The sequence below is a fragment of the Stegodyphus dumicola genome, chromosome 6 (genome assembly GCF_044657685.1).
Source record: "Stegodyphus dumicola isolate Sdum_Otavi_A_Nest chromosome 6, ASM4465768v1".
In the NCBI taxonomy this organism is placed as follows: Eukaryota; Metazoa; Arthropoda; class Arachnida; order Araneae; family Eresidae; genus Stegodyphus; species Stegodyphus dumicola.
In genome coordinates, this window is record NC_140773.1 from 210,812,035 (window position 1) to 210,839,099 (window position 27,065).

At 34.3% G+C, this 27,065-nt stretch overlaps 1 protein-coding gene across 2 annotated transcripts in view; it reads right to left on the reverse strand.

The window, feature by feature from the left end:
- The window catches only part of LOC118186731 (uncharacterized), a 127,529-nt gene that overhangs the window by 76,702 nt on the left and 23,762 nt on the right, over positions 1 to 27,065 (reverse strand). The gene's annotated exons all lie outside the window — the stretch shown is intronic.

The window sequence follows — 27,065 nt, forward strand, 5'->3', positions numbered from 1 at the left end:
CCAAATCGCATGTAATTGGGCGTTATTGCTCCTCCACTTTCTCATATTGAAACTAGCAAGCATCATAATCCTTTTCACATCTTCATAAATTTCTGCAGCTTCTTCTTCATCATCTGTACCATGAATCAAATCATCTACGTAAAACGTTTCTTCAAGAAGCTGACAGATCTTCGAATATTGTGCTTTCAACTTTCTTGCGTGATGCTTTATATCGGCTGTTGATGTATTCGTATTCAGCGACGCAACTGCTGGAACAAAATGTTTGTTTTTGAAGGCAGTATGATATTTCTCACTTTTAATAAGGTCTCGCGATTGATGTTTATGTTGTTCGGTTCTAATGTTAAACTTGGAATAGTTTGGCGATAAACGTACGCTCTCTGCTTTCAACTTCCTTCTTCAGAAATTCCAAAATGTTAATCACTGTGGTTTCTGTGTCAGGAGTTAAAGATCGATTAAACTCTAAAACCAATTCGCTAGGAAGTATCCTCATTAACAGTGGGCATAACAAATAGCTGTAAGAATTCGAAGTAACGTTAAGGGAATCAAGGCTTCTAATTTCAATTTCTAAGCTATCATATAAGTTACGTAATGTTTTAATATCATCTATTTTTTTAACTGGCTTTAAATTCAGCAGACGATTCATATGTGCATTTATTAAAATGTCCTTTCTACCAAACCTTTCTTTCAGAATATTTATTGCCTTAGCATAATTTTCGGCAACTAACGGTAATCCCTTTATTGACGTTAAAGCTGCGTCCGTTAGTAAAGATGTGAGGTAATTAAATTTGTCTACATCCTTTAAAGCAGAGTTATTGTGTATAGCAGATTCGTATTGAGCCCAAAAACTTTGAAATTCACATATTTCGCCTTTAAATTTATTTATGGTTAGTTTCGGAAGTTTAGCGCCATTTGTATTTGTGTTCTCTACCGTATCTATAGTAGCAGAATTAGATGGCAACTCATTTAATTTAACACATTTTCTATTTCTAAATATTCTACTGATCTTCGATTTACAAAAGGTAATTTTATTTTTATATTCCAAGCTATCCTGTATTTCAGTTTCGTACTCTTTTTCATCTGTTAGGATAGATTCGATTTCAGCGTTCAATATTAGTATATCGTTTTCATTTTCATTTAAGATGGATAAATCATCTTCTAATAAATCAAATTTAATATTATCCGATTCTATTTCCTTTTCCATTTTAGCTATCAGTCTTGTTACTGATGCTCTTAACATTCCTCGCTTCTTTTTTAGTGCTTTTAACTTATCCATCTTAATAATCAATATTCAATCAATAATCGAACAATAATAAATACTTAAATCACAATATATCTAAAGATCACTGTTATCTCGGAATTTCGGCACCATGTTGCAACTTATGATCTTTTTTCTTATTCTTATTATTTACATTTTAACAACATCGATAAGTGAAATTTTGCTTACCTTTCTTAATAAATATCCACAGGAACGCTTGGAATTCCTTTTCATTTTTATCACACAGAAGCTTTATTTACAACTATGTACAAGAAATGTATGCTTACATTAGAACATTCATCATGCTTTTTTGGTTGCCACTACATCTATCTCAAAAATCCGCAATGCGGTAAGAAAAATATAACAAGCTAAAAGTAAAAAACGCTGCGCCCTCTCGTGGCCAGCTACATAAACTATAACAACAGGTTCGAGTCCTTAAAATAACTTAAAACTGTTATCTAAGTGATAGAAATGTCTAATGTTTGTTAATCTATTGATACTCTGTATGCAATGGAATTCCAACTAAATTGTCTGCAATTATTCAGAAATCCACTATCCAGAACGCTCATTCGGATCACTGACTCTGATTTCGAGGCTATGTAATTCCAGCCATATAATTAACTATGCAAGAGCATGTAATTAATGAAGTAGATTTAAACTTAATAATTTGTTGAATTAATTTCTAATATTTCTGTTGATTTAAGCAATAAAAAATTGGCAGAACAGTATTTTAAAAACAATTAAATTAATTTAGTAAAAACGCATTTGATACATATATTGCTTTACTGCTTTATACCGTATATGTTATAAATATAAATACGTCATATATATGCAAGTTATTTAATTCAATAATATGGCATCACGTACAAAACACGTCACCCATTATCAATAGTATGTCGCCGCCTGTCATTTGGCAAACATGTGTGGTTCAAGCAAGGCATTGCTATAGATTATTCAGCAAATATGTAGCTTAAAAAGCAATTTAAACCGCATGTATTCTAACATTTCTCTGTTCCCTTTATGAGGCTCACGAGCTGTCAAACAGTAAAGTATCCGGGTGAATGGGTTGTCTTGCATGGGCGTTTCCGTGTTTTTCCTCATGTCTAACGCGTGCCAATTTTCGTTAAAAACTCCTCCACGAAGGCATCATTTCATTAAGCATGTAGCTGTCGAGTGCGCCATAATTAAATAAACCGACACGGAATTGCTTCCCGAGACATTTTGTCTACAAAAAAATTGCTTCTGTCTTTCAAAAACAGCCTAAAACATCTATTAAATACAAATAAATTATACTTTTTGTTTTACACAAATAAAATAAAACGTAATTTATTAAACAAATTCCAAATTTCGGATTCCAGATGCCCATATTCGGGTGGAGACGCACGTTATTCAAAACTTGATGGATCTAGGTTCCGTTGTTTTATCGCAATGCGAGAAACATACATACATTTATACAGATTCCTCATTCTTTAATTTCTTTAAATATAACATAGGGCGATAATATTTGGTGGCAACAATTTGAAAAGTGAAACGCCACAAAATACCGAAACGAAATTAATAGCTCTTCAAGGCTAACTATTTTATCAAATAAACCGAGATATCACTTCATCTATCAATATTGTAACCACATATATATGAGATATTTTTTGAATTTTTTACTCTACCCACCATTTGATATTACATCGTTAAGGTTTCTATTTTCTATAACTCACAATTCGAAAAATAGTTTCGCTTTGTATATGTATAATATTTCTATAAATCAGTGTCTAACATAAAGAGTATATAAAGAGAAGAACAATTACCATTATTAAAAATAAGCAAATGTTTTTTCAACTATCGCGGACTTAATAAACCGATATTCAAATACCTATGAATCCTAAATTCAGTACTCTTTATTACTAATAAAATCAGTTATTTCTGAAAGCGCACAAGTAAGAACGGTATCATAAATCAGCAGCCTATATAGATGGAAGTAACGTATATGCAGTCTTGTTTCGTGGCCCAGAATTGGGAAGATAGAAAACAGACTGAAAGGATCTGCTCTACTTATAATAGTGCTGTACTAATCTCAGACATCTGAGACTGGGTGGTAGCAATTGCAGAAGACTAGGGAGCAGAATAGAGAGAGGAAGAGGATTATTTAATCAATATCGTATTCTAGTTTGTGCCGTCAAAATACTGTCTACAGCTTTTACGTCTGTTTGCCTCAGTTTCGAAGATCGTGGTTTAACATCCGCTATACATTGTGTGATTAATTCAAAATATAACAGTTTGCTAGATTCATCTCTTTTTCTATCATATAATTCTTAATAGTCGCACAAAATTTCCTGCAAACATGCCTTGAAGATTTGTACTCCTTTTGTAACCTAAGTGTTCTATATTCGCAGCATAAACGTTTTCCACGTTTACCATAAAAACAAAAATAATTTATGTACTTCTTTGAACTAGCGAAAATAGATCCGGTGTGAAAATGATTCTTAAAAGTAAAATAGGCGTAATGTGAAATTTCGCAAACCGCTAACTACTTCTAGTAGATTTCCTTTAACATTATATAGAGTGAATATCATAATGATTTTATATATTGAAAGAAAGTGCACACCAGCAACTGTATATACATTCTGAAATTGGCTTGAGCTGATAAAAATGAGTACTCATGTTTACATTAAATGATAACTTTTACGGAATGTGAATCAATAATATTACACAAATCCATAACATAAGAAAGAACGTGCTGTGATTTTGCGGGATTAATATAGTTAGAACTCAAATTATTTACATTAAATCTCTTCATGCATTACCTCCTATTTGAATACAATTAATTCAAAAGTCATATACATAAATTATACTCATATTTATATTTATTTATTTTTAAGGTAAGAATATTGTTTCAAAATTTTAAACTGCATTTTCCAATTTTCTGTATCTGGGGGAAAAACTGCTTGAAGCTTGAAGCTTATAAGTTATTTTCTCCCTTCTTTCTGCATGCCTTCGTGGTGTAAGGGTAGCACACTCGGCGCCTATTCAAGAGGTCTAGGTTCGAGCTCAAGCGAGCGTATTGCAACTTTTTCACATCTCCTGCTTCCAAAAAAATTTAATGACTCTACAGTGGCACCCGATCTAAAAGGTGGTGGACGATGATTCTTCACCACCAGGATTTGGCGATTGAGATGTAGCGCAAGTTTCACCTTTTGTTCGATTTATTCCGTCTACGGGTGCTGAAGTAGAACTTTTCGGATTATTGCTACAGTAAGGTCAAACACAAGACCAGGATATTGCAAATGGTGGCATTGAAGTCACAGAGAAACATTATATTCGATAAAATTAATCACGAAAATACTTGTTTCCCATTGCTTTATTCATTAAGAAGCGCTTCGTAAACAGACATTTTCGGAAGAAATCGGCAATGTTGTAGAATTAGTGATAAAAATTATCAACACAATTGTACCTAAAGATCTTTATCTTCAGTTTAAAGAATTTTTAATTGAAACGGAGAGGGAATACGCTCATAATAGGGTGCGTTGGCTTTCAGAAGGAAACGTTTTACGTTTTACAATGTTTCGGTTTCGTATTATTTTAGATTAAAGCCTTTCTCCGTCAGAAGGGTGCTGACTATATTAAATTAACGGATGAAGAATCTGCATGAATGTCTGTATGTTTTTCGCACTGTGAAAAAGCCAGGGTATCTTGAGCCATCCAATTTTGAATAACGTAATCCTCCACCCAAACATATGGAATTCCGAACTTTGAATGTCGTGCTTGTTTTATTATCCATTTTATATTTTGTAAAACTTTAACGAATTTTTAATTTAGCGAGCAATGACAAAATTGTTAGGAAATATCACTTTTATCTCCAGCCCGAGACACTGTCTATCGGAAATTCTAAAAATATGCTATTCTTAAAAATTTTGTGATATTGATTTTGAATTGAATTTTAGGTGGGTTAATTGGGAATCATATAATATTTAATAAATAAAGGCAACACAATAAAGGCCCTTTAAGTGTAATATGAAAGCTTTCAGATTGTTTTTTACTTTCTGCCCAAAAGGCGTTAGTCCAGAAGGGCTATTAATTTCATTTTGGGTTTTTGCGTCGAAAGCTTTAAAAGCCTGAAAAACTTTTCAAATTGTTGCCACTAAATATTATCACTCGGTATTAAAGAAATTAAACAATGAAGAATCTGCATAAATGTGTGTATATTTCTCGCATTGTGATAAAACAGCGGTACCTAGAGCCATCAAATTTTGAATAACGTACATCTCCACACGCATATGGGCATCTGGAAGCCCAAATTTGGAATCTGAAATTTGTTCTATTATCTATTTCTTGTTTGTAAAGCATTTATGAGTTTTTGATTAATAAACTCAACGATTTTACTGCGAGCAATTGCAACACTCTACCAAAAAAAAAAAAAAAAAAAATTATCTCCAGCGCGCGAGACTGTATATCGAAAATTCTAAAGATACGCTCTTTTTAAATTATTTTGCGATAATGTTGTTGAATTGAATTGTATGGTTTAAGTGGGAAGAACTTGATATTTAAGAAATAAAGGTAACACACAAAACGTTAAAAAACGCCCTTTTGTGGTTAATATAAAATTGAAAGCTTTCATTTTTATTTTTTTATTTATTTATAAGCGGACTTTAGGCCGACTAGACTATTAGTCTCGAAATGGAATCTGGCGGCGGGATCACTTTTCAAATTATTGCCACCAAATATTATCGCTGTGTATTACATTTAAGGAAATTAAATCATGAAGGATCTGCACGAATATTTGTATGTTTCTCGCGATGAGAAAAAAAGACGGTACGTAGGGCCATCAAATTTTCAGTAACGTATTCCTGCACTCGAATAGGTGCCCTTGGTAGCCGAATTTCAAATTTAATATTTCATATTTTGCGAAAATTTAATGAAATTTTAGCAAACTCAAAAATTTAACAACGAGAATTCGCAGCAATACTGATTAAAACAATGTTGTCTTCATCATACAAGATGTACACCGGAAATTCTAAAGTTATGGTGTTTTTAAATATTTTGTGATTTTGCTATTCAACTGAATTTTATATGACGTAAGTGCTTAAGAACATGTTATTTAATTAGTAATTTAATGCACGAAAGGTTAATCATATAATGACGAAAAATAGTTTTGCAAGCCATTTTACTTAGAAAAAGGGGCATTGATATGATAAACTAACAAGTGAGTGATAAAAATAGAAAAATGTATGCTAACAATTTAAACTTCATCGGGGATTCTAAATGCATGGTACTTTGAAAATTTTTGTAATTTTGTTCTTGAGTTGTATATGGCGTATGTGCGAAGAAAATGATGCTTAATAATAAAGCTAAAAAGCCAAAAAAAAGTGGATTCGCAGAAGTGGGTGCAACAACAGACTGATAGACTGCCAGCCGAGCGAGGGCATGGAAAGACCTTAACAAACCCTTTTGGGCGGACGTTAAATTCTAAGTTTTTTTCATTTTTTCTTCCCTCTAGATGTTATGTCGTATCTAAATAATCGTAACCGCAAGTTACAGAGAAAAGGAAACGCAGTATTTTTATCTTTAAAGAACTCATTTCATTCGAGAGCAAATTATTCTTTTTTGATCAAGATTTTGAGAGACAAACGTTAATTCACTTTCTAAGCCTTCTAAGACACCACCAAGAAAATAATTCGGTAACTGACATTTACGTTTTCAAAACAACAAGTTTAAATAAGAGGAAAGCTTTTCGACGGAAGATTCAAGAATTCGGAAATAGCATAGCCACATTAGCATTTGTTAGAAACACCTGCCATTGGTGGCGTAACAAAATTTTTCTCCCTTTAATTTTCACATTGGCACTTTTGAAATGCAGTTACTGGAGTTAAAAAACAAAGAATTATGGAGATCCAAATTTGAATGTCTTAATGTTGATATGGAGAAACGGGAGAAAAATAAAAGGAATTTTGGTTCAAAGCAAAAGTGGTTTGCTTTGAAGGACCTAAAAAGGAAAACATGATAATTTTTAACACTGGAATAGTATTTCTGACTCATATATGATCAGTTAAAAAATTAGCATTTGCTTTTTCTAGCAGAATAGCTGGCATCTTTCAATCTTTGACTGTATAGAGTCATGCAAACAATCTTTTCCAAACCTGAGTCTTATCAGAAATAAATTGAGAAATCGTTTTATTGATGAGAACCTGGAATCATTGAAAGTAGAAAACAATACGTACAAACCTGACTTTCCAAAGAAACGCAAGGTCCCTGTTCACACGAGATGCGAGTTTTGTCGTGCTTTTATTTTAAAGTAAAATCTATTTTTTTGTCAAAAAGAATACGGTTAATGTCATTATTTTTACGAGATTTGGTTTTATTTCATGTTAGTAACTGGATTAAACAGACTCTTAAGAATAGTTTTTGAAAAGAAATTTGGCTCTTAAAAGAAATCGTAATCGCTGCACTGCTACTCATTGGCTCTTTTAACTGATGAGCTTGCCAAACCGTAGAGGAACAAAACCATAGATAAAATGATTCAAATTCAAAAGTTCAGATTTGGATTTATAACTGTTATTATTGTAGAATCGGTACTTACTGTCTAGGAATATGATGTTCGTAAACTTACTTCCGATGTGGCTGTCTAGGGGCTAATAAACTAGTCCAATTTACAAATAGCTTGAATATTTAATGAAACATGAATAATTGCAACAAACTACAAAGTAATTACATACGTAGAAGGAAATAGGTGAGACTATTTACAAATGAAGAGAAGGAATCGTATTTCATAAGCAAACATCTTTGAATCGCGTCATCGTCTTAATGGCGGAATCGCCTGCCTGCCTGCGTCAGCGAAAAAGTGAAAGATTTCCTCTCACAGCTTGCCGCGTCATTCGATTATATATGAACGATGCCAACCCACATTATTTATTAAGTTTAATTCTTCTTGTTGGTACAGGTTTGGTTAAAATCGCTTTCTTTAACATCTTTCCTGAAATTTCTCAAATATATACTTACATGCAAAAAATGTAGATTACAATGTATGCTTAAGAAGTCTATTTAAAAAAAGTTGTGAAGATAAAACAGAATTTATTTCTAATTATAACGAAATGAAGAGTATTTCCACTAGCATGTTCAATAATTTTCCATTTCCGGTTTTGGGCGTAGTTCTAGAATCATTAGGATTTTTGAAGGAAGCGTACACGAAAGATGTGCAATGCCCTCGCCGGGACTCTGAACCCCTAACCTCTCGAATACGCGCCAAGTGTGCTAACCCTTACACCACGAAGGCATGCGGAAAGGAGAGACAAAATACCTTACATAGTCCCAGCGATCAAATGGCAAAAGAAGAGTATAACTGTAATGAGTAATTTGTAAAAGCAAATGTAGAACCTTATAAAATTTCTTCTTATATTAAAATAATATTAAATATAGGATAAATATAAGTGAGATCACATTGCTTTGGATGCAGAAGATCAAATATTCTTTCACTTTAATTCAGCGGTCTTCCCATAATTTTGCATGGTGTAATTGCATGCCATAACTCCCAAGCAACGAAGTTCTTTTTATCTTCCCAACAGATCTCTAGGAGCAATGTTCAACAATACACACAGTATTTGGACTGGTAATTTCACGCTTCAATTGCAAAGGAGCGACTCAATCTACAGGTCCAACCATTTAATTCGGTTGTAAGCCAGTAAGGATGGAGGTATTATTTCCTTCACTTCCGCCTCTATATGCTGAGATTGGATGGGTTTAGGTTAATGAAAATTTCAAATGATGAAATTTCATTAATAAAGTAGAGCATTCCTCTTATGTTAAAGAATTTAAGAAAACTTTTTTTTTGCAAGGATGCAAGAGCTGCTCTAAATTTAATCATTTTTAACTATCTTGCATGCTTTCGAAATACACTAAATTTGAAGATTTGCTAAAGTTTTGAACCTTTGCTTTAAAAGGTTGATTTTATAGGAGATAGAGAACAATATTAAAAATTTTTGATTAGTTTTTAGTTAAACCGTTAAAACTTTAGCAAGTAGAAGCTACTAAAATATTGCAATTTTAGTAGCTTGATTTTGTTCTTAAAAAGCAATAGGAAATACAAAACATCATTAAAATAAAATCGCTTTGCAGTTTACTGTAAATGTTTCCTCAGAAATTTCTAGATACATACTTTTAAATGATTCAAGAGTTTAAACGAATATTAAGAGAATTACTTAAACACTTCCACATAAATATTTAAAGCCCCCAAAACGAAGAAAATTTATCTAACACTTCTGAAGAGTTAAATTAAACATAATTTAGCGTTTCGCTGCCTGCTTGCAAACATCGCACTAGAATTACGAGATTTAATTTTCTGAAATTTCATTCTGAAAGCAACCAATTCAGTTCATAAATTATATATAATAAATTATGTTCATAAAAGTAATAAGATTAAATTTGCCTCACTTAAATGCTCGGTATATTAGTTTACCTTATCCTATGTTCTGTCAAACCGCGATTTTTAGTATTAATATAATGAATAAATATGACCACTTAATACCAGATTAATTCAGAAATGGATAAAATTAAGCTTCTAATCTTGAAAACATGAGTGCGGGTTTTAACTTATAACAACAAATTGAAATAAAAAGAGCAATATAAAATTTTTATTTCTTTGTAAAATTTATTACTGAGTTTTGTACCAGAAGAAAGATGCTGAAGAACTATTTTTAGAAAGTAGGCCTCAGACTTCAAATATTTTTCAAACTGAGCAGATATTTTAAGTAAGAGATTATTTCTATTTATACAACATACAATTTTTTTAAAGATTTAACTTTTGACTGTCATAAAAAGCCGAGGTCAGCTACCAATGCAATTCAGGTAGTTTTTTCTGCTGTGTACCTGAAGGAAGCATTATGTTTCCGATATTATTAGTCCAAAGGAGCTTTGTCTCTGAAGGACTATTGCTTTCGTTTTGCAATTTTGCGTTGGTTCATTATAAATGTCCGTTTCACTTTTCAAACTGTTGGCACCGAATGTTAGAGCCCTGTATTATATTTAAAGAAATTAAATAAGATTCTTTAAATGTAATACATAATATCTGTATAAATGTATATATGTTTCTCGCATTGACGTAAAACAACGGTACCTAGAGCCATCGAATTTTGAATAACGTAATCTTCCACACGAACATGGGCACCCGGAAGCCCATATTTGAAATTTAGAATTTGTTTTATTATCGATTTCATATTTTGTAAAACTTTAACGAATTTTCGATTAAAAAACTCAAGGTTTTCAAAGAAGGCGTTGGTCATGAGGAGAAACATAATTTTAAGATTATCATGCTAAATCATTTCTCGCAATTATTAAAAATATTTAGTATTTAATTACTAATTAATTGTACAAAGAAAGTTTGCATCCTGTAGCTCAAGTTACAAGATTTTATGGCTGCCTTGTTTCCAAGAAAATGATTCTGATCTGGAAGATTACGTGCTGTTAATGGTTCTTTTATTCTGGTAAAACAGGAAGTACTTTCTCTCTAACAATATATCAATATTGAATTTCGGTTAAATGAAAGGCTTCTTCCTGAAGTTAACGTCGTCGTGAAAAGTGCATGAAGCGAGATAATTACATCTGCTGATAGCAGCTTCATTATTTAATGGATAGTTTTCACTTCCTCCTTTCATAAATTTTAAGAGCAATTCAGTTCCTTTAGAATTCTAATTTCTTTTCATATTTTTTAACTCTTTATTAAATATTTCACTTTCTAGTGATTTATTTAGAAACAGACCTTTATCCTTTCATCTTAATAGGAACTTAATACTTGTTATAATTTAAATTTGATTATAGTATTTTAGCGAGCTATGTTCATTCCAATTATAGCAGGCCAATAATTTTTTCTTCCATCGGAAGATTGTCTGCTTCCCATGATCGTCGTAGAGTCATTAAGTTATTTTGATACTGCAGACGTGAAAAATGAGCAATACTCTCTCCAGGACCCGAACCTGGACCTCTTGAATACGCATCGAGTGTGCTATACCGTTACACCATGAAGGCATGCAGAAGGGAGAAAGGATATACCTTATACACTCCCTCTTTTAAAGGGCGACCCAATCTCTCGATTACGCGCCGAGTGTGCTACTGTCACACCACGATGCCATGAAGAAATGAGGGAGAAAATACCTTATTGTATGAATTCCGAAAAAATGATTTAATATCCTGTGTATGTATCTAAACATAGAAAACTTACATAAGAAAAGAGACTAAGCACTATGTTCTTTATTTATAGTTAAATATAAATTTGTTTATAAATTAATAATAAAATTCTCAATTTATTTTTGTAAACTTACGTTCACTATTTGCAATCTTAATACTTATAGATAAAAGAAAGCTATTCTGTCTTTTTGTGGTAATTTGACGTAAAATAAAAAGTATTAATATTTTGTTTTCCTATTTTTTCATTATTGGCAGAAATACAGTAATAATGCTATATTCTGTTTAACTATCCACTCAACTACTATTAGCAGGTTTTTCGCATCTCCGAGTTGAGCCTACATTTTTTGCAATCATACTTGCATATATATTGGGTTGTTCGGAAAATAATTTTGTTTTCCCCTTAATTAATTGTATTTTATCACAGCCAACGTCACACTTAAACCGCAAAATCATTATATATTATGACAACTGATATAGCAAGGCTTTTTTAAGAGAAAGTTCGATTGATTCTACGCAGTAGGTTTTGGTTGGTGCAATTTCAAATATGGAGAGTGAAAAGCAGCATTTTTGGCATGTTTTACTTTTTCACTCTCGAAAAGGTAAAAATACTGTTCATTAACAATTATCCGATGTGTATGAAGAAGATGTATTGACAGAACGCCGGTACCCAAACTTGTTTGCAAAGTTTCTGTCCGGCAATTCTAATCTTGAAAATGCACCACGTTCTGGAAAGCCTGTTGAAGCTGATGAAGACACAATAAAAGCATTATTTGATGTAAATCGGCGAATAACAACTCGTAACATCCTTGAGAGATTAAATTTATCGAATTCGAAACATGGTCATTTGAAACGCCTAGGTGTAATCTCGAAGCTCGACATATAGGTTCCTCATGTTCTTAAGCTCTCCATCAGACTTAATGAAGCTTTCCCTATATTTCAAGCCGAATTATGAACAATAAGCATAAATAATGAACGTATAATCACTAATCTAGAGATTTAGATATTTTTAACAAATAATATCTATCGTGAGACTTTCCGGGATAATTATGTTAATAAAATTTCTTCTGACTGTCGAAGAATTTTTAGATCTTTGACATTTAGTTTCTGATATAAAAATGTTTTGTATAAGATTTTCAAATGTTAAATATTTTCAAAGTCTGTTTTGAAGAAGTCTACTGTAATGTTATGTAGAACACATCGACATTCAGAATCCGCGGTGATGAAACGGTAGACTCTTTGCAGTTATTTTAATGATATTGGTAATAGGTCAGAATTGCCAGAGAAAACATTCAGAAGCTGTTTAGCAAAATAATTAAAAAAATTGGCAAATATAATGAACAAATAGAGATATGAGAAACGGATGTTTTTAAAGAATCTTTTAACATATTGGAAACTTTTCCATGTTCAGCTCTAACCAGAAGCAGAAAAAGTTCTAACCATAGACTTTAGTTCCGTATTACTTACTTCTATTCTCATATCTTCATTTGTTCATTATCTTTGCCAATTTTGATATATGATATAAATGTGATCAGTCAAATAAAGGAGTGGGTATTAATTACTATATTTCGCAAAGTCTAATGACTTTTCCTGTAAGAAAAGCATTTCTCAATTGTAAATAGTTGTTTAAAACTTGATATTGGCTTACAGACTAATGGAGTTTATGTCAGCGGTAGAAGATATTAATTTATATCTATAGTACAGAGCTGGGTATGAATTCTTAAACTTACTTCATTCTAGAAATATAATGTTTTTAAATAAGTAATTATATAATTTATACACTTGATATATAATCATTTTAGATATGAACAAAATTATATAATATTTTACAAGTTATACAAGACTGCTATTTATGATTTTAAATCTGTACTATTAAAGTCTGTCTGTTTGTTTGTGACATAATCTACTCCGGAATGGTGGGGAGTTGACTTTCATGAGAGGTATCTCCAGATTTCAAAAATTCGTGGGAAGCCATTTCGTACCATTTCGACCATTCTCATCTTCGTAAGATTTTAAATCAGACGAGATATTAATTAAAACTCTAAAAACGCTTTACTGGCAAAAAACATATTTACGAATTGGTTGTTGCGGGTTGCGCGAGATATAAATTATTGATTGCTGTGGGTTGTTGCGAGGTGTTAAAAACTTTGAAAAAGATATTGTTACGAATTTGGTATTTAAAAAGCTAATGTTAGTTCAATTAGAAATTAAATGGTTTTATTTCTCGCGCAGTGCAGCGCGTGACGAATATTAAAAGAAAGCTAAGCCGGAAAATTGAAAATACAAGAGCGCGTGCATTAAATAAATAAATATCTCTTTTTGATTTCGAGAAAATACTGGAAAATTCTAGCGCGTGATTTTAAAATCTTATAAAAGGAGGAAAACATCTCAGTTTGTAGTAGTTGCTTAGTTTGTTGTTGTTTAGAAAACTACTGTTGTTGATTGTAGCGAATTCGCGGATTAGCGTTCTTTAGCTGTTTTGAATTACGTTCTATTGACATTTGAGTAGTTAAAAGAAAACTACTGTGAGATATTGTAATACTGCATGATAATTTGAGAAAATTTAAGCATTTTTGTTGTGATAATAATAAATTTTTGTTCATTTTTCATCGGACTTGTGCATTCATTTCATAACGAACCCGTACGCACGCAACAATTTTTGGTGTCAGGAGTGGGGTTTGAATGCCAATAACAAGAGCGATGGAAGAACAATTGAGACAGCTCATTAGTGCTTTTGCTGCATTCCAAGAAAAGATGGAAGCTGGCCAAGCATCATTTAAGGAAGAAATGAAATTGGGCCAGGAATCCGTTAAGGACGAAATGAAAGCCGTTCAAGCTGGTCAAGAAGAAATGAAAAGAGAAATTACTTGCATAATAGAAAATAAATTTGAAGCTATGGAAGGCAGAATTGACGCAGTTGAAAATAAAGTTGGACATATTGAAGAAAGAGTTTCTTCGGTGAAAGAAGAAATAGAAGAAAGAGTTTCTTCTGTAAAAGAACAAATTGATGAGAGAGTTTCTGCAGTTGCCAAAGAAATGGATACTTTAAAGAAATTCGTAGCGTCGGCAGGGAGCAGGAGTGATGATTTTAAATTCTTACCAATGCCTGCTCGTTCACCTCTGAAGCTATCCACATATGATGGGAAGACCTCCTGGCAGGTGTATAAGACACAATTTTCTATCGTGGCGGATGCGAATGGATGGGATTCCCAAGCTAAGGCCTGTCATCTCGCCGCTTCTCTAAGAGCCGACGCAGCGGATATCCTTCAGACTCTTCCCGAAAACAAAAGGTTAGATTTCGAAGCTCTGTCCGGCGCCTTGGAGTTGCGCTTTGGGGAGAAGTGTTTAAAAGACTACAGCAGGCTCCAATTAAAATCTCGTCAACAGAAGCCTACCGAAACACTTCAGGAGCTCGCCGCGGATGTTGAAAGGCTGTCCCATCTCGCCTTTTCGGAATGCCCGACAGAAACAAGGGAAATCCTGTCCTTGCAATACTTTATCGACGGCATCCGAGATACTGAAATACAGAAAGCTCTACGAATGGCGGATGTAAAAGATTTAAAAAGTGCTCTAGTGTACGCCATGAAATTTGAGGCAGCCCAGCAAGCCACTCGTCAAGACCGCCACCCAGTCAGAGCTGCTCAAGTCCAGGAGCCAGGGGATCAAGTCACCGCTCGACTTGACGATTTAACTAGACAACTGAACGCCTTGAGACGGAATATTGGTGAGAAGAAACCGACCGTTAAGTGCTGGAACTGCGGTGCTGAAGGACACATACGACGAAACTGCAAAACACCCCAGGGTACTGATGTTAAAACCGCTTCTAACAAGCAGCAGGGAAACTAATTAGTGGCCATCTCGCGGGGCAGAGGTTGCCAGATAATGAAAAGCCCCCGTTTAAAGCGCTTCAGATTTCTGCAGTGAGAGGCGGCAGTAATGGACTTTTCATAATAGGACATATTAATGGAGTTCCGTGCAATATGACTATAGATACAGGAGCCAACGTCACCATCATCCGAAAAGATTTGGCTCAACAACTAGGAAACAAACTTATCTGGACGCCGCCCTGCGTTACCCTCCAGACTGTGTCCGGTGAGAAGATCGACATCGACGGAAAAGTAAATGTTAACATCACGTTTGGAAGTGCCGCTTACCATCACACGGCATATGTAGCAGAAATCACTGATTCTTGCATACTCGGATTGGACTTTCTAAGGAAATACAATTTTTCCTTGGATTTTAAAAATAACGAATTACATTCTACATCTGAGGACATAGCGTTATTTCTCGTTAATGATTAAGAAGTTAAATCTGTCCATAAAATCATAGCACAAGACTATATTACAATACCGGCAAGAACAGAAATTTTACTTCCTGGATCCATAGCCGAAAATAGAAATTTCCGCTACGGCATCATAGAATATCCCAATAACTGTAATATCCCAAAAGGAGTATTAGTAGCCTCAACACTCGTCGACCTATCCAGAACGGTTATCCCGGTGAGAGTCGCCAATGTAACTGAAAAGTCGAGAGTTATTAAGAAAGGTGAAGTGGTTGCAACATGTACTCCAGTAACCAGCGTTGAAAAAAAGAGTAACATCCCAGAATCCGTGTCCTCAGAGAGCATTACATCGGAGTTATTGCAGAATGCACAATTAAACGATAAAGAGAAAAATGCTGCCGATCGCGTCATTAAAGATCTTCAAGTTGTTTTCTCCCGCTCGTCTTCTGACGTGGGTCGAACTAGTTTGACACAACATAGAATAGATACTGGCGATCATCCCCCGATCAAGCAACATCCAAGACGTCTACCGTTTGCTAAACAGGAAGAGGTGCGAACACTGTTAAAAGATATGGAAGAAGGCGATGTCATCGAGCCTTCAGCGAGTCCATGGGCATCTCCCATCGTTCTCGTCAGAAAGAAAGACGGCTCAACAAGATTTTGCGTTGACTATCGCCGGTTGAATGAGGTTACGAAGAAAGACAGTTACCCTCTTCCTAGAATTAATGACATTCTAGACACTCTTTCTGGAAGCAAGTGGTTCTCAACACTTGATTTAAAGAGTGGGTATTGGCAGGTAGAAATCCATCCTGATGACCGAGAAAAGACGGCATTTACTACGGGACAAGGACTTTGGCAGTTCAAAGTGATGCCGTTTGGACTGTGTAATGCGCCGGCAACATTCGAACGTCTTATGGAGACTGTTTTGAAAGGCCTTTCTTACGAAGCCTGTCTGATATACCTGGACGATATCATCATCGTCGGAAAGAGTTTTGAAGAGCATCTAGAAAATCTTAGAAAGGTGCTTCAGAAACTGAAAGAGGCCAATCTGAAGCTGACTCCCGCTAAATGCAAATTGTTTCGAAAGGAAGTGACTTACCTGGGACATGTCATCTCTGCAGAAGGTGTGCGCACGGATCCTGAAAAGGTATCAGCGGTTAAATCCTGGACGCGTCCCGAAAATGTCCATCAGCTGAGAAGCTTCCTAGGGCTTTGCACCTACTATAGGAGATTCGTGAAGAACTTTTCTTCCATCGCAAGACCACTTCACAAGCTGACAGAGAGCAAGCAAAGATTCTTGTGGACAAAGGAATGCGAGGATGCATTTAACAACTTAAAGGAAGCTTTAACATCTGCTCCAATCCTGACGTATCCTCAGCTCGACAGACCATTTATTCTCGACACCGACGCGAGGAATGAAAGTGTCGGTGCTGTTTTGTCCCAAGAAATAGACGGCCAAGAACGTGTAGTAGCTTACTGGAGCAAGTGCCTGTCTAAACCGGAGAGGAATTACTGTGTCACAAGGAAAGAGTTGCTCGCCATAGTCAAAGCTGTAGAACATTTCCATCATTATCTATACGGGAGAAAATTCCTCCTCCGCACGGACCATGCCTCATTGGCGTGGCTTTTAAATTTCAAAAATCCTGAGGGTCAAATAGCCAGGTGGATACAGAGACTCCAAGAATATGACATTACTATCCGTCATCGTAAGGGATCATCACACGGAAACGCCGACGCCCTGTCTAGAAGACCTTGCCAAGAAAACTGCCGATATTGTTCCAGGGTGGAAGCGAAATACGAACTGCTGACTCCGGTCGCAAGACAAATTACAACATCAACATCGGCTGCTCGAGACCCGTGGAGTGATGATGAAGTCAGGAAAGACCAGCTGGAAGACCGCGACATTAAACCCATACTTGATTTAATAGAGTCATCAAACAGAAAACCTACATGGCAGGACATTTCTATCTGTAGTCCTACAACAAAACAATACTGGGCACTCTGGGATTCACTTCACATTCGAAACGGCGTCTTATACTGGAAATTCGAGTCGGATGATGGGAAGACGTTCCGATGGCAACTGATACTTCCGAGATCCCGGATTCCTGATGTCCTCAAAGAACTACATAACAGCCCTACAGGAGGTCACTTTGGAATTATGAAGACCTTACAGAGAGTTCGTGAGCGCTTTTACTGGAATAATGCAAAGAATGACGTGCAAAAGTGGTGCCGATCTTGCGATGCCTGTGCAGGTCGGAAAGGACCGAGGAAACGCAGCCGAGGCAGACTGCAACGTTACAACGTAGGTGCGCCTTTTGAACGTATCGCCTTTGACATCCTGGGATCTCTGCCACGAACTGCTGATGGCAACAAATACATACTCGTTGTCATTGATTACTTCACCAAGTGGCCTGAAGCTTATCCTATTCCTGATCAAGAGGCAGTCACAGTAGCTGAGGTAATGATACAGCACTGGATTTCCAGGTTCGGAGTGTCTCTTCAGTTACATTCCGATCAGGGAAGGAATTTTGCCTCGGCAGTAATCAAAGAACTATGCAAACTACTTGGCATTGACAAAACTCAAACGACGCCATTGCATCCCCAGTCGGACGGCATGGTAGAGAGGTTCAATCGAACCATCCTTAATAACCTCTCATTAGTGGTTTCCAGAAACCAACAGGACTGGGACAAGAAATTACCACTCTTTTTACTGGCTTACCGCAGTGCTGTCCACGAGACTACCGGCTATTCTCCATCACAGATGCTCTTCGGTCTTGACCTTCGTCTGCCTTGTGATCTATTGTTTGGCCGCCCTCCGGATGCTCCTTCATCGTCTGAGGAATATATTCAAGATCTCCAGGCCCGGTTTGAAGTGATGCACAATTTTGCACGAGAGCGAGTCAACTTGGCGACGGAGAAGATGAAGACCCGATACGACACAAGAGCTACTGAACATCAATTCCACGAAGGAGACAAGGTGTGGTTGTGGAATCCGACTCGACGGAAAGGACTTTGTCCGAAATTACAGTCACCTTGGGATGGGCCGTACCCAGTCCTAAACAGGCTGAATGACGTCGTGGTTCGGATTCGTAAGTCTTCGAACTCTAAACCTAAAGTCGTTCATTACGAAAGGTTAGCTCATTACTATGGCCATAGTACATAATGTAAATAATTGTAAATGGTATAAGACCATGGTCCATTTTTGTTTTTAAATGTGTATTTGATTTGTATTTGATAGCATTTGATTTGTTTTATGTATTGCATTTATTGTTCATGTTGTTTATTATTGTAATGTAATGCTTATTAATGCATTTATGCCACAGTTGTAAGTTTTGCTTCCTGTCCAGGGATTGTACTGCCCGGGACGTGCAGTCCTTGGGAAGGGGGCAGTGTTACGAATTTGGTATTTAAAAAGCTAATGTTAGTTCAATTAGAAATTAAATGGTTTTATTTCTCGCGCAGTGCAGCGCGTGACGAATATTAAAAGAAAGCTAAGCCGGAAAATTGAAAATACAAGAGCGCGTGCATTAAATAAATAAATATCTCTTTTTGATTTCGAGAAAATACTGGAAAATTCTAGCGCGTGATTTTAAAATCTTATAAAAGGAGGAAAACATCTCAGTTTGTAGTAGTTGCTTAGTTTGTTGTTGTTTAGAAAACTACTGTTGTTGATTGTAGCGAATTCGCGGATTAGCGTTCTTTAGCTGTTTTGAATTACGTTCTATTGACATTTGAGTAGTTAAAAGAAAACTACTGTGAGATATTGTAATACTGCATGATAATTTGAGAAAATTTAAGCATTTTTGTTGTGATAATAATAAATTTTTGTTCATTTTTCATCGGACTTGTGCATTCATTTCATAACGAACCCGTACGCACGCAACAATATTTTGGCAAAAGAAATTATTTATGATGTGGTTATTGCGTGTTGCGCGAGATGTAAATTATTGATTGCTTCGAATTGTTGCGAGGTATTGAAAAACTTTGAAAATGCTAATTTGGCAGCAAAAAATTTATTTCCGAATTGGTTGTTTGCTTGAAAAGCCCATTGAACTGCCGGTCTTGTCTTCTGCTTTTATTATTAACAGTTCCATTATCTTTGTAATAAAGATTAAACTAAGCCCTTTGGTTATGGAAGACTGAAGAGGAAAATTTGACTTTGACCTTTTGTAATTTTGTTACCCTTGGTTTACCATTTGTAAATTTTGTTTACGTGTCTGGCATGCTGTATTTTGATTGGACAGACGTTAATGTATCATAATTACTTACAATAAATATTATTAAACATTGGATTTTGTTTTATTAGAAAACTCGCTCCTTTAAGTGCTGTTGAAATCACTCTTTAAAACTGGATCGTTCAGGTCTATCTAGATGATTGTTATAATCTTGGAGAAGAGATATAACAAATTTTCCTTTGTTAATTTTATTAATAAGCCAGATTTGAACTAGAAACTTTAATTTAGTAGCAAACATGAACTAAGATAAGCATCAGTGACGTTCATTAAAACATAAAATAAGCATCCATATGTTGCCTATTAAAGCATACGATAAGTATCTTTTAGATGGCATATTGGAACACTCGCAGCCACAACATGTGGAATAGATACTCCAACTGCTCTCCTCTACGCCTCGTTGGGGAAAACATGCTTTTTATTTCGCGACTGGACACAGTATTCTTCTAGAATACAAATTTGTCTATTTTGACGACTGAAACTGAATGCTTGAAAATGTTCAGAACAATCAAGTCCATAAAGTATAAGACGAGTTTAATTCGGCTTCCATCTTCTGTGTTATAAAGAGGAAAAATATCCGCTTCTGTTTTAAAAAGAAATAAAAAAGAAATCTACTTTTAGCTTTTATTTCCTATTATTATCACTCACTCAATATTTTCTAAATACCGTTCTAAGACTTAATCAATTGGAAAAGGTAATGTATCTGTACCTTAGAAATGATTTTAACAAGTTATGGTAAAACCATAGAAAAGGATTGAGCGAATTTGTCTCGCCAATTACAATAAGAGGAGTTTTTATTTATTTGGTATTCCAATCAATGGCGCAGCTGCGTCTCGGGCTTAAGAAGTAAAGAGCTTGGGAATTTCTTTACCGTTTACTTTGGCTTCTGTTCCGAAATCTTGGATTACAGACGATTTTCGGATTAAGGCAAAGAAAGGAGATTTATCCTGCCTTTGTTTCATACAATCTTGAGAGAAAAGTTACCAGAATATTTCCGATTCCAGCAATAATTTCTTGTGGGTATTTTTTGAATTTTCAAATCTTCGACTCTAGATGACACAACTTCTTTATTCCCAGAAAATAAACTAAAAAGAACAAAGCAGAAACTTTATGAATATATTTGGGACGCTCTTTCCAGTCTACACTTTGAAACAGTCATACTGTTTACGACTTACTAACGCTAGAAAATGTTAGTAGTTGTTTATATGTATAAAAAAACAGCAAGATTTGTTAAACTATTTACAGAATAACGAAAATAATTTTGCTGCAAAGTATATTTCTGTTTTCGATTACTTTAACTGAGTTTCATCTCTCTTACACATTCAATCTGTAATAAATGAAATGACGTTATTTGCATCGTTAAAACACATGACTGCAGGGAGAAGCATATTTCTACGATACGAAGATCTTTAGAATACGTTACATTATGGTGGCATATGTTTCAAGTTTAGCTTTTTTTTTCCTCTTTTTGCTTTGTATTTACAGTATCAGTTTCCTCTTTTTGCTTTATAAGTTATTATGTATGGCACTCTTGTATCGTCTTCAAGTCAAAACTTGAAGATAAAGGATTACTCAAAAATTAAGGAACTAATTTATCTGGCAAAACCTGAAATCGTCTAGCACAGGCGATTTCCAACCGATGGTAAGTTTTTTTTTTCTCTGACACTCGTAAATTTATGCGATCAGAGTTTTGTTCAAGACCAATATCCGCTTATAATCCATTTTATTTTCATATTCTCTCAGATATAGACATAACAAAATTTGTCATAATTAATGTTTTAAAAAGAGTAATAGAAAAGGGTTTTGTGTTTAATAGAAAATAAAATTAAGTTCCTGTAAAAAGATAATAGTATCTCACTAATTCTTTTAAGGTGATTATTCTAATAAGTTGATCGATTTTTTAGTATGCCTACACTTTATGTCGCTACCATTTATGGGCTCATTTTCAATTAGAATATTTTTTGCGTCGATTTTATATCTCTAATAGCAGGTATTTAGTCTTCTTGTTGCTTTGTATTCCTTACTTTTCTGCTGGATTTGAGAATATTGTCATTTTGTTGCAGAATTCGTAATATATTGTGCATTTAAATATTTGGTGAAAAGTAACAAAATAAACCTAGATTTTCAAAATGGAAAAATGGCTAGAATTGACTAAACGGAAAAGCGATGATTTGATCCAGGACAATTTAATAGTAAACATTTTTTCAATTTGAATTGCAAAAATGTTTATTTAGTGAATTATGGTTGGCGCAAATTGCAAAAATGTTTAGTAAATTATGGTTTGCGCCTCTAATATATATAGTTAATACTTTTCGAAAATTAAATGAATTTAATTTAAGATTACGAGGACAAAGTGTTAATTTATTTACCATTAAAGATAAAATAAATACCGTGATAAAACTCGAACTGATAATCAAAGAATTGAAAAATAATGTTTTCAGCGTTTTACCACTTTTAGAAAGATTTTTAACTGGAAACAATTTTAAAACAGCAGAAGAATTAGCATCCGATATTAAAAATCATTATTTTTTAATGATAAGAATTTCAATATGAATTTTCCCGAGGATTATGAAAAATCAAATTGGATTAGAAATCTATTTAGTTCAAATGTACCGGAAATTTTATCTTGTGCAGAACAATTGACAAAAATTTTCTGTGATCGAACTCTAGCTGAATGAGATGTACTTATTTTTTAATATGTATTTTTTTATTTTTTTTTTTTTGATTCTGATAAATTTTGGACTTCAACTGTAAAATGATTGAAAGCCTCGTGTGTTACCGTAAGGTGAAAGAAACTGGCTATTCGCTATTTCTAGAGATTTTGTTAAAACTCTGCATTTTTAGAGAAACCTCTATGAACATAAGAAGATAAGAAGAACATAAGAAACTTTCACGGAAATATGTCAGAAATCATATATTTCGCAAGATACACCAGCGCGGTATATGCACATTTTTACACATAGCATTTACGACACTTCGGAAATAATAAAAGTTATAATATACATTTTCGTAATAGTAATAATATATAACCAAACTGATTTCACATTAATGAATATCATATGTCGAATTACGTTTTGCTATTTATTTAGTTTAAATGTTTGTTAAAACTGCCAACATTACTACGTTTATCTCTCTTCCCTTTAAAAGTGAAGTAATTATCATAGAAACGTCTTCCAGAGAGTCACCTTTAACCTTTATCTACACCAAATGCAATTTAGAGAATAATACGAAAGGCAGTGTAAATGCAACTCAAGCATAAAACAAATTATCTCTCCTAGGAATAACAATTTGTACGCACATGAGCACCAGTAATGTACTTTAATACTTCAAAACCACACATTATGTTTAATTTAGGCAATAGAAAGAATTTGTTTCGGAATGATAAACACGATCTGTTTTAATATATTAAATATACTTAACTTGTCTTTTCTAAGTTGCTTTGGAGATAATACATTGACCAAGCTTAAGAATATGCTCATACAAAAATTAAAATATCACTATATTTCTGTGAAATGCACTTTTTTTCATTTATATTCTTAAAATGTATTCTAATGAGAGCATCACATGGACACCCACGGAAAGGGATTCATTAACCGAAGTCAAATTTCAGCTGTACGATTACAGTAACCCTCTCGTGCATTACATGTCTGTGCATTATGCATTTGTATATTTTATCACAAACTATCTGGGCTACTTTTTTATTACAAACTATCATTAGAACAGAATCATTAGAAGGAATGAAAAATACGTACATTGCGGAGTCTGTGGTAAAAACAAGAATAAAAATTTTCCGTCTAACATGACTTTTGGGAGAGCAGTTAGCCGCCAAAGACTAACGCAGTTATAAACATATCAGTACACTTGACCAACAAAATAGCTTGAAAATACTTTAATTCTAAATGAAAACTGCAAGTCTTTGGAGAAATTGATCGCTATCTAAAAAGACCAGACCGATAAAGAAAAAAATGGGAGGCTTCTGAAACGCTTAAGCTCTTCTCCGATAGTCAGCTCCGATAGCTGGGCTTTGGAGAAGGACAAATTTCCAAGTTTGAGGGAACGAAGGAGTTAATGATTTCGGAAGGAAACGAATTTTGATCCACGTACGTGCCTTTGTAAAAGAGAAAAATAAAAGAGATACATGGAATACAAGGACAAGACAACAACGATGACGTGCGTGATAAAACTTTAGCAGGCTAAAACAATCACACTTAGAGCCAAAATATTTTCATTAAAAACTCTATATAGGCGATTATAAAATTTCTTTTCATATGCATATAAAATTTAGAAGCTTGCAGTTACAGTAGATTTGAATACTTAACAATTTCCAACTATAAAAAGGATTTGAAATACATTAAAATACTACTTAAAACTCTATAAATACATAAATGCGTGTGTGAAATAAATATATGTGTTAATATTACTATGTAAAATATTCATCATATATAATATTTTTATGGACAATACTCATATATATGTAGATGTATATAATTATAAGCTATTTGAGAACAATAAGAAAAATTTTTTATGTAAACCAGGAAATTGTAATCGAAATATGTGAATTTTTGTTCAAACTTTTCTTTTACTTGAACTTCAAAATAAATTTGTGATTATGATAAGAAATTCAATAGCCATACAACATACTTTAAATAAAAAGAAATCGTATAGAGAATCGCATAGAACGAAAGAGTAATTTTAATTAATAACTGAGTATTATTCTGCAGTCAATAAATTAACAAGAACATTAAACTACTTACAGAAATTAATTAATACCTATATTCTTACTAAAATTAATATCATATTAAAATTTACAAAGTATGTACCGCATTCCGGCGTATAACGAGCAGCTGCATTTTCCAACTACAATTTTTAACTTTTAGGCATATTCCCCTTATAACGCGCACCCTTTACGAAGATTTCTGAAAGCTACATGTGCGATGCTGTTGTCTTTTGAAGTACTCATTCGAAGACTTTTTCTATTTTTTCGAACAATAATAAACTGAAATGACAAGAGATAAGGGGGAAATATATGTGTCGGGGAAATGCTTAAGGAAATAAATCATTTTGCAAAGAGGGTGGGTTCTATTCCATGCAGTTGTGCACAAAAATGTTACTCTAAAACCCTACTAACCTCGGGAGAACAAACAGCCCTTAGACAGCCATGTCCGGCAGTGTCCTGATATCTGCTTTCTAGACCGTGGGCTCCAAGAAGCTTGTGCATCTTGGCTGGACAAGTGGTTAGTTTGTCGGAGGACCCCGGTGTTTAGTCCCCAAGCGAACTTGGTACTCATTTTATCAACTCACTCGCTGGATGAAAGGTTAAATCGACCTTGCCTAGCTCAGGGATCGAACCCCGGACCTGTGGTACTGCTGCGCGACGCGCCAGCCACTGCGCCACCGGGCCAAATGTTATTCTAAGTTTTCGAAAAGTAGTTAATATGGCTTCTTTAATAGTCTTCTTAAGGTAAATATAGCTCCAACCATACTAAACAAACGCAATTATGGTTTCAAACGCAAAGTTGTTTAATTTTGCAAGAGAAAATGGATACTATGCTGCGGCGAGGATATCTGGTGTTGGTGAAAGCCTTCATATGTAAGTGGAAGAAAATAATAGGGGGACCGGAAAGTAATGTCGTTTCTGCGCATGTCGACAACAACATGATAAGGGCAGAAGTGGAAGCAAATCCATGTCAAACACTCTTAACCAACCTTGGTCGACTATCCAAGAAAATTTAAAGCAGAATGGGAAAATAAGCAAAGCAGGTGTTTGAGTCTCTCACAATCTGTCCGAAAAAAACAAAGCCAACCTATCCATCACATGCAGCGTATTGCTTCAACGGCACCATAGAGAACCGTGTTTTGACCGTTTGATTAGTGGAGGCAAAATCATAAGTCCTGTATGATAATCCAAAACTCAAAAGGCAGTTTTAATAGGGGTTACAAAGGGGGTTTACATCTCGAAAAGGCGCTTCTAGGTGTTTGATGGAGTATTCGCGGAATTGTTCATTTTGAATTGTTGAAATCTGGACAAACTGTTAATGCAGACCTTTACGATAACAATTAGATGGAGTGAACGAATCTTTAATCGAAAAATATCAATTTTCAATAGAAAATGCATTAAATCACAATGATTAGGATATTAAAGAATAAATGTGCTCTTCGTAAAGGAGTAACGATGTGGTAAGTGTTGAGAACTTGGTTCCAGAAAATCGCCAGAAAGCATTAATTATAACAAGAAACAGCATAAATTTATTTGTCTTGAAATGGGCAAAAATGAATGCAAATGAAAGGGAAATCTTTAAAGCAATTTTGAGTTTGTGTAGTCAATTTATGAAACGGAATAATTTCGTTCTAAAAGAAAAAATCTAAAGTTTTGGAAAGGCTTCCGAAATATTCGGACAACAAATTGAGAGGTAAGTAAGTTATTGAAAAAAATATATTAACTATAACAAATTGTAAATATTGATGGAACTCCAGTAATGTTAGCTATGAATAGAAAATAAAACAACTGATGTGAAAGGAACAAAAACCATTCACATAAAACAAAAGGACACGATAAATCTCACCTCATTGTACGTCTTTCCTGTTTAGCCGACGGTACAGAATTAAAATCCATGGTTATTTTTAAAAGAAATAAATATAATTTCTTCAATGGGGTTTGCATTTATGTTCACGTAAAAGGATGTATGAAAGGATTGATGGAAAGGAAAAGGTGTGAAACTGTGGATAAGCAATATTTGGCGAAAGCTTTCTATTGCATTAAAGAATCCGAAAAGTCTTTTACTTTTGGATATGTTTAAATCTTATCTAACGAATAATGTAAAGAAATTGTTGAAAAAGTGTAATACAGACATAGGCGTTATTTCACGAGAAGTAACGCCATTAGTTCAGCCGACAAAGAAATACGTGGATATTAGAAAGTGAAAAAATATTTAAGAGGAATCATATGTAACATGTCCGTCTAGAAATAGGATGTGAGTGGATAATAAAGGCAAGGAATGATATTAAGCCCGATAAAATTTAGAAGTAATTTTAAAAATGTAATACATCTAACAATCTACATGGAACGGAAGGTGATTATTCATCTATGGATCAGAATGATAGTGAGTGTGAAGATGAAACAGAATTCGATGATGTG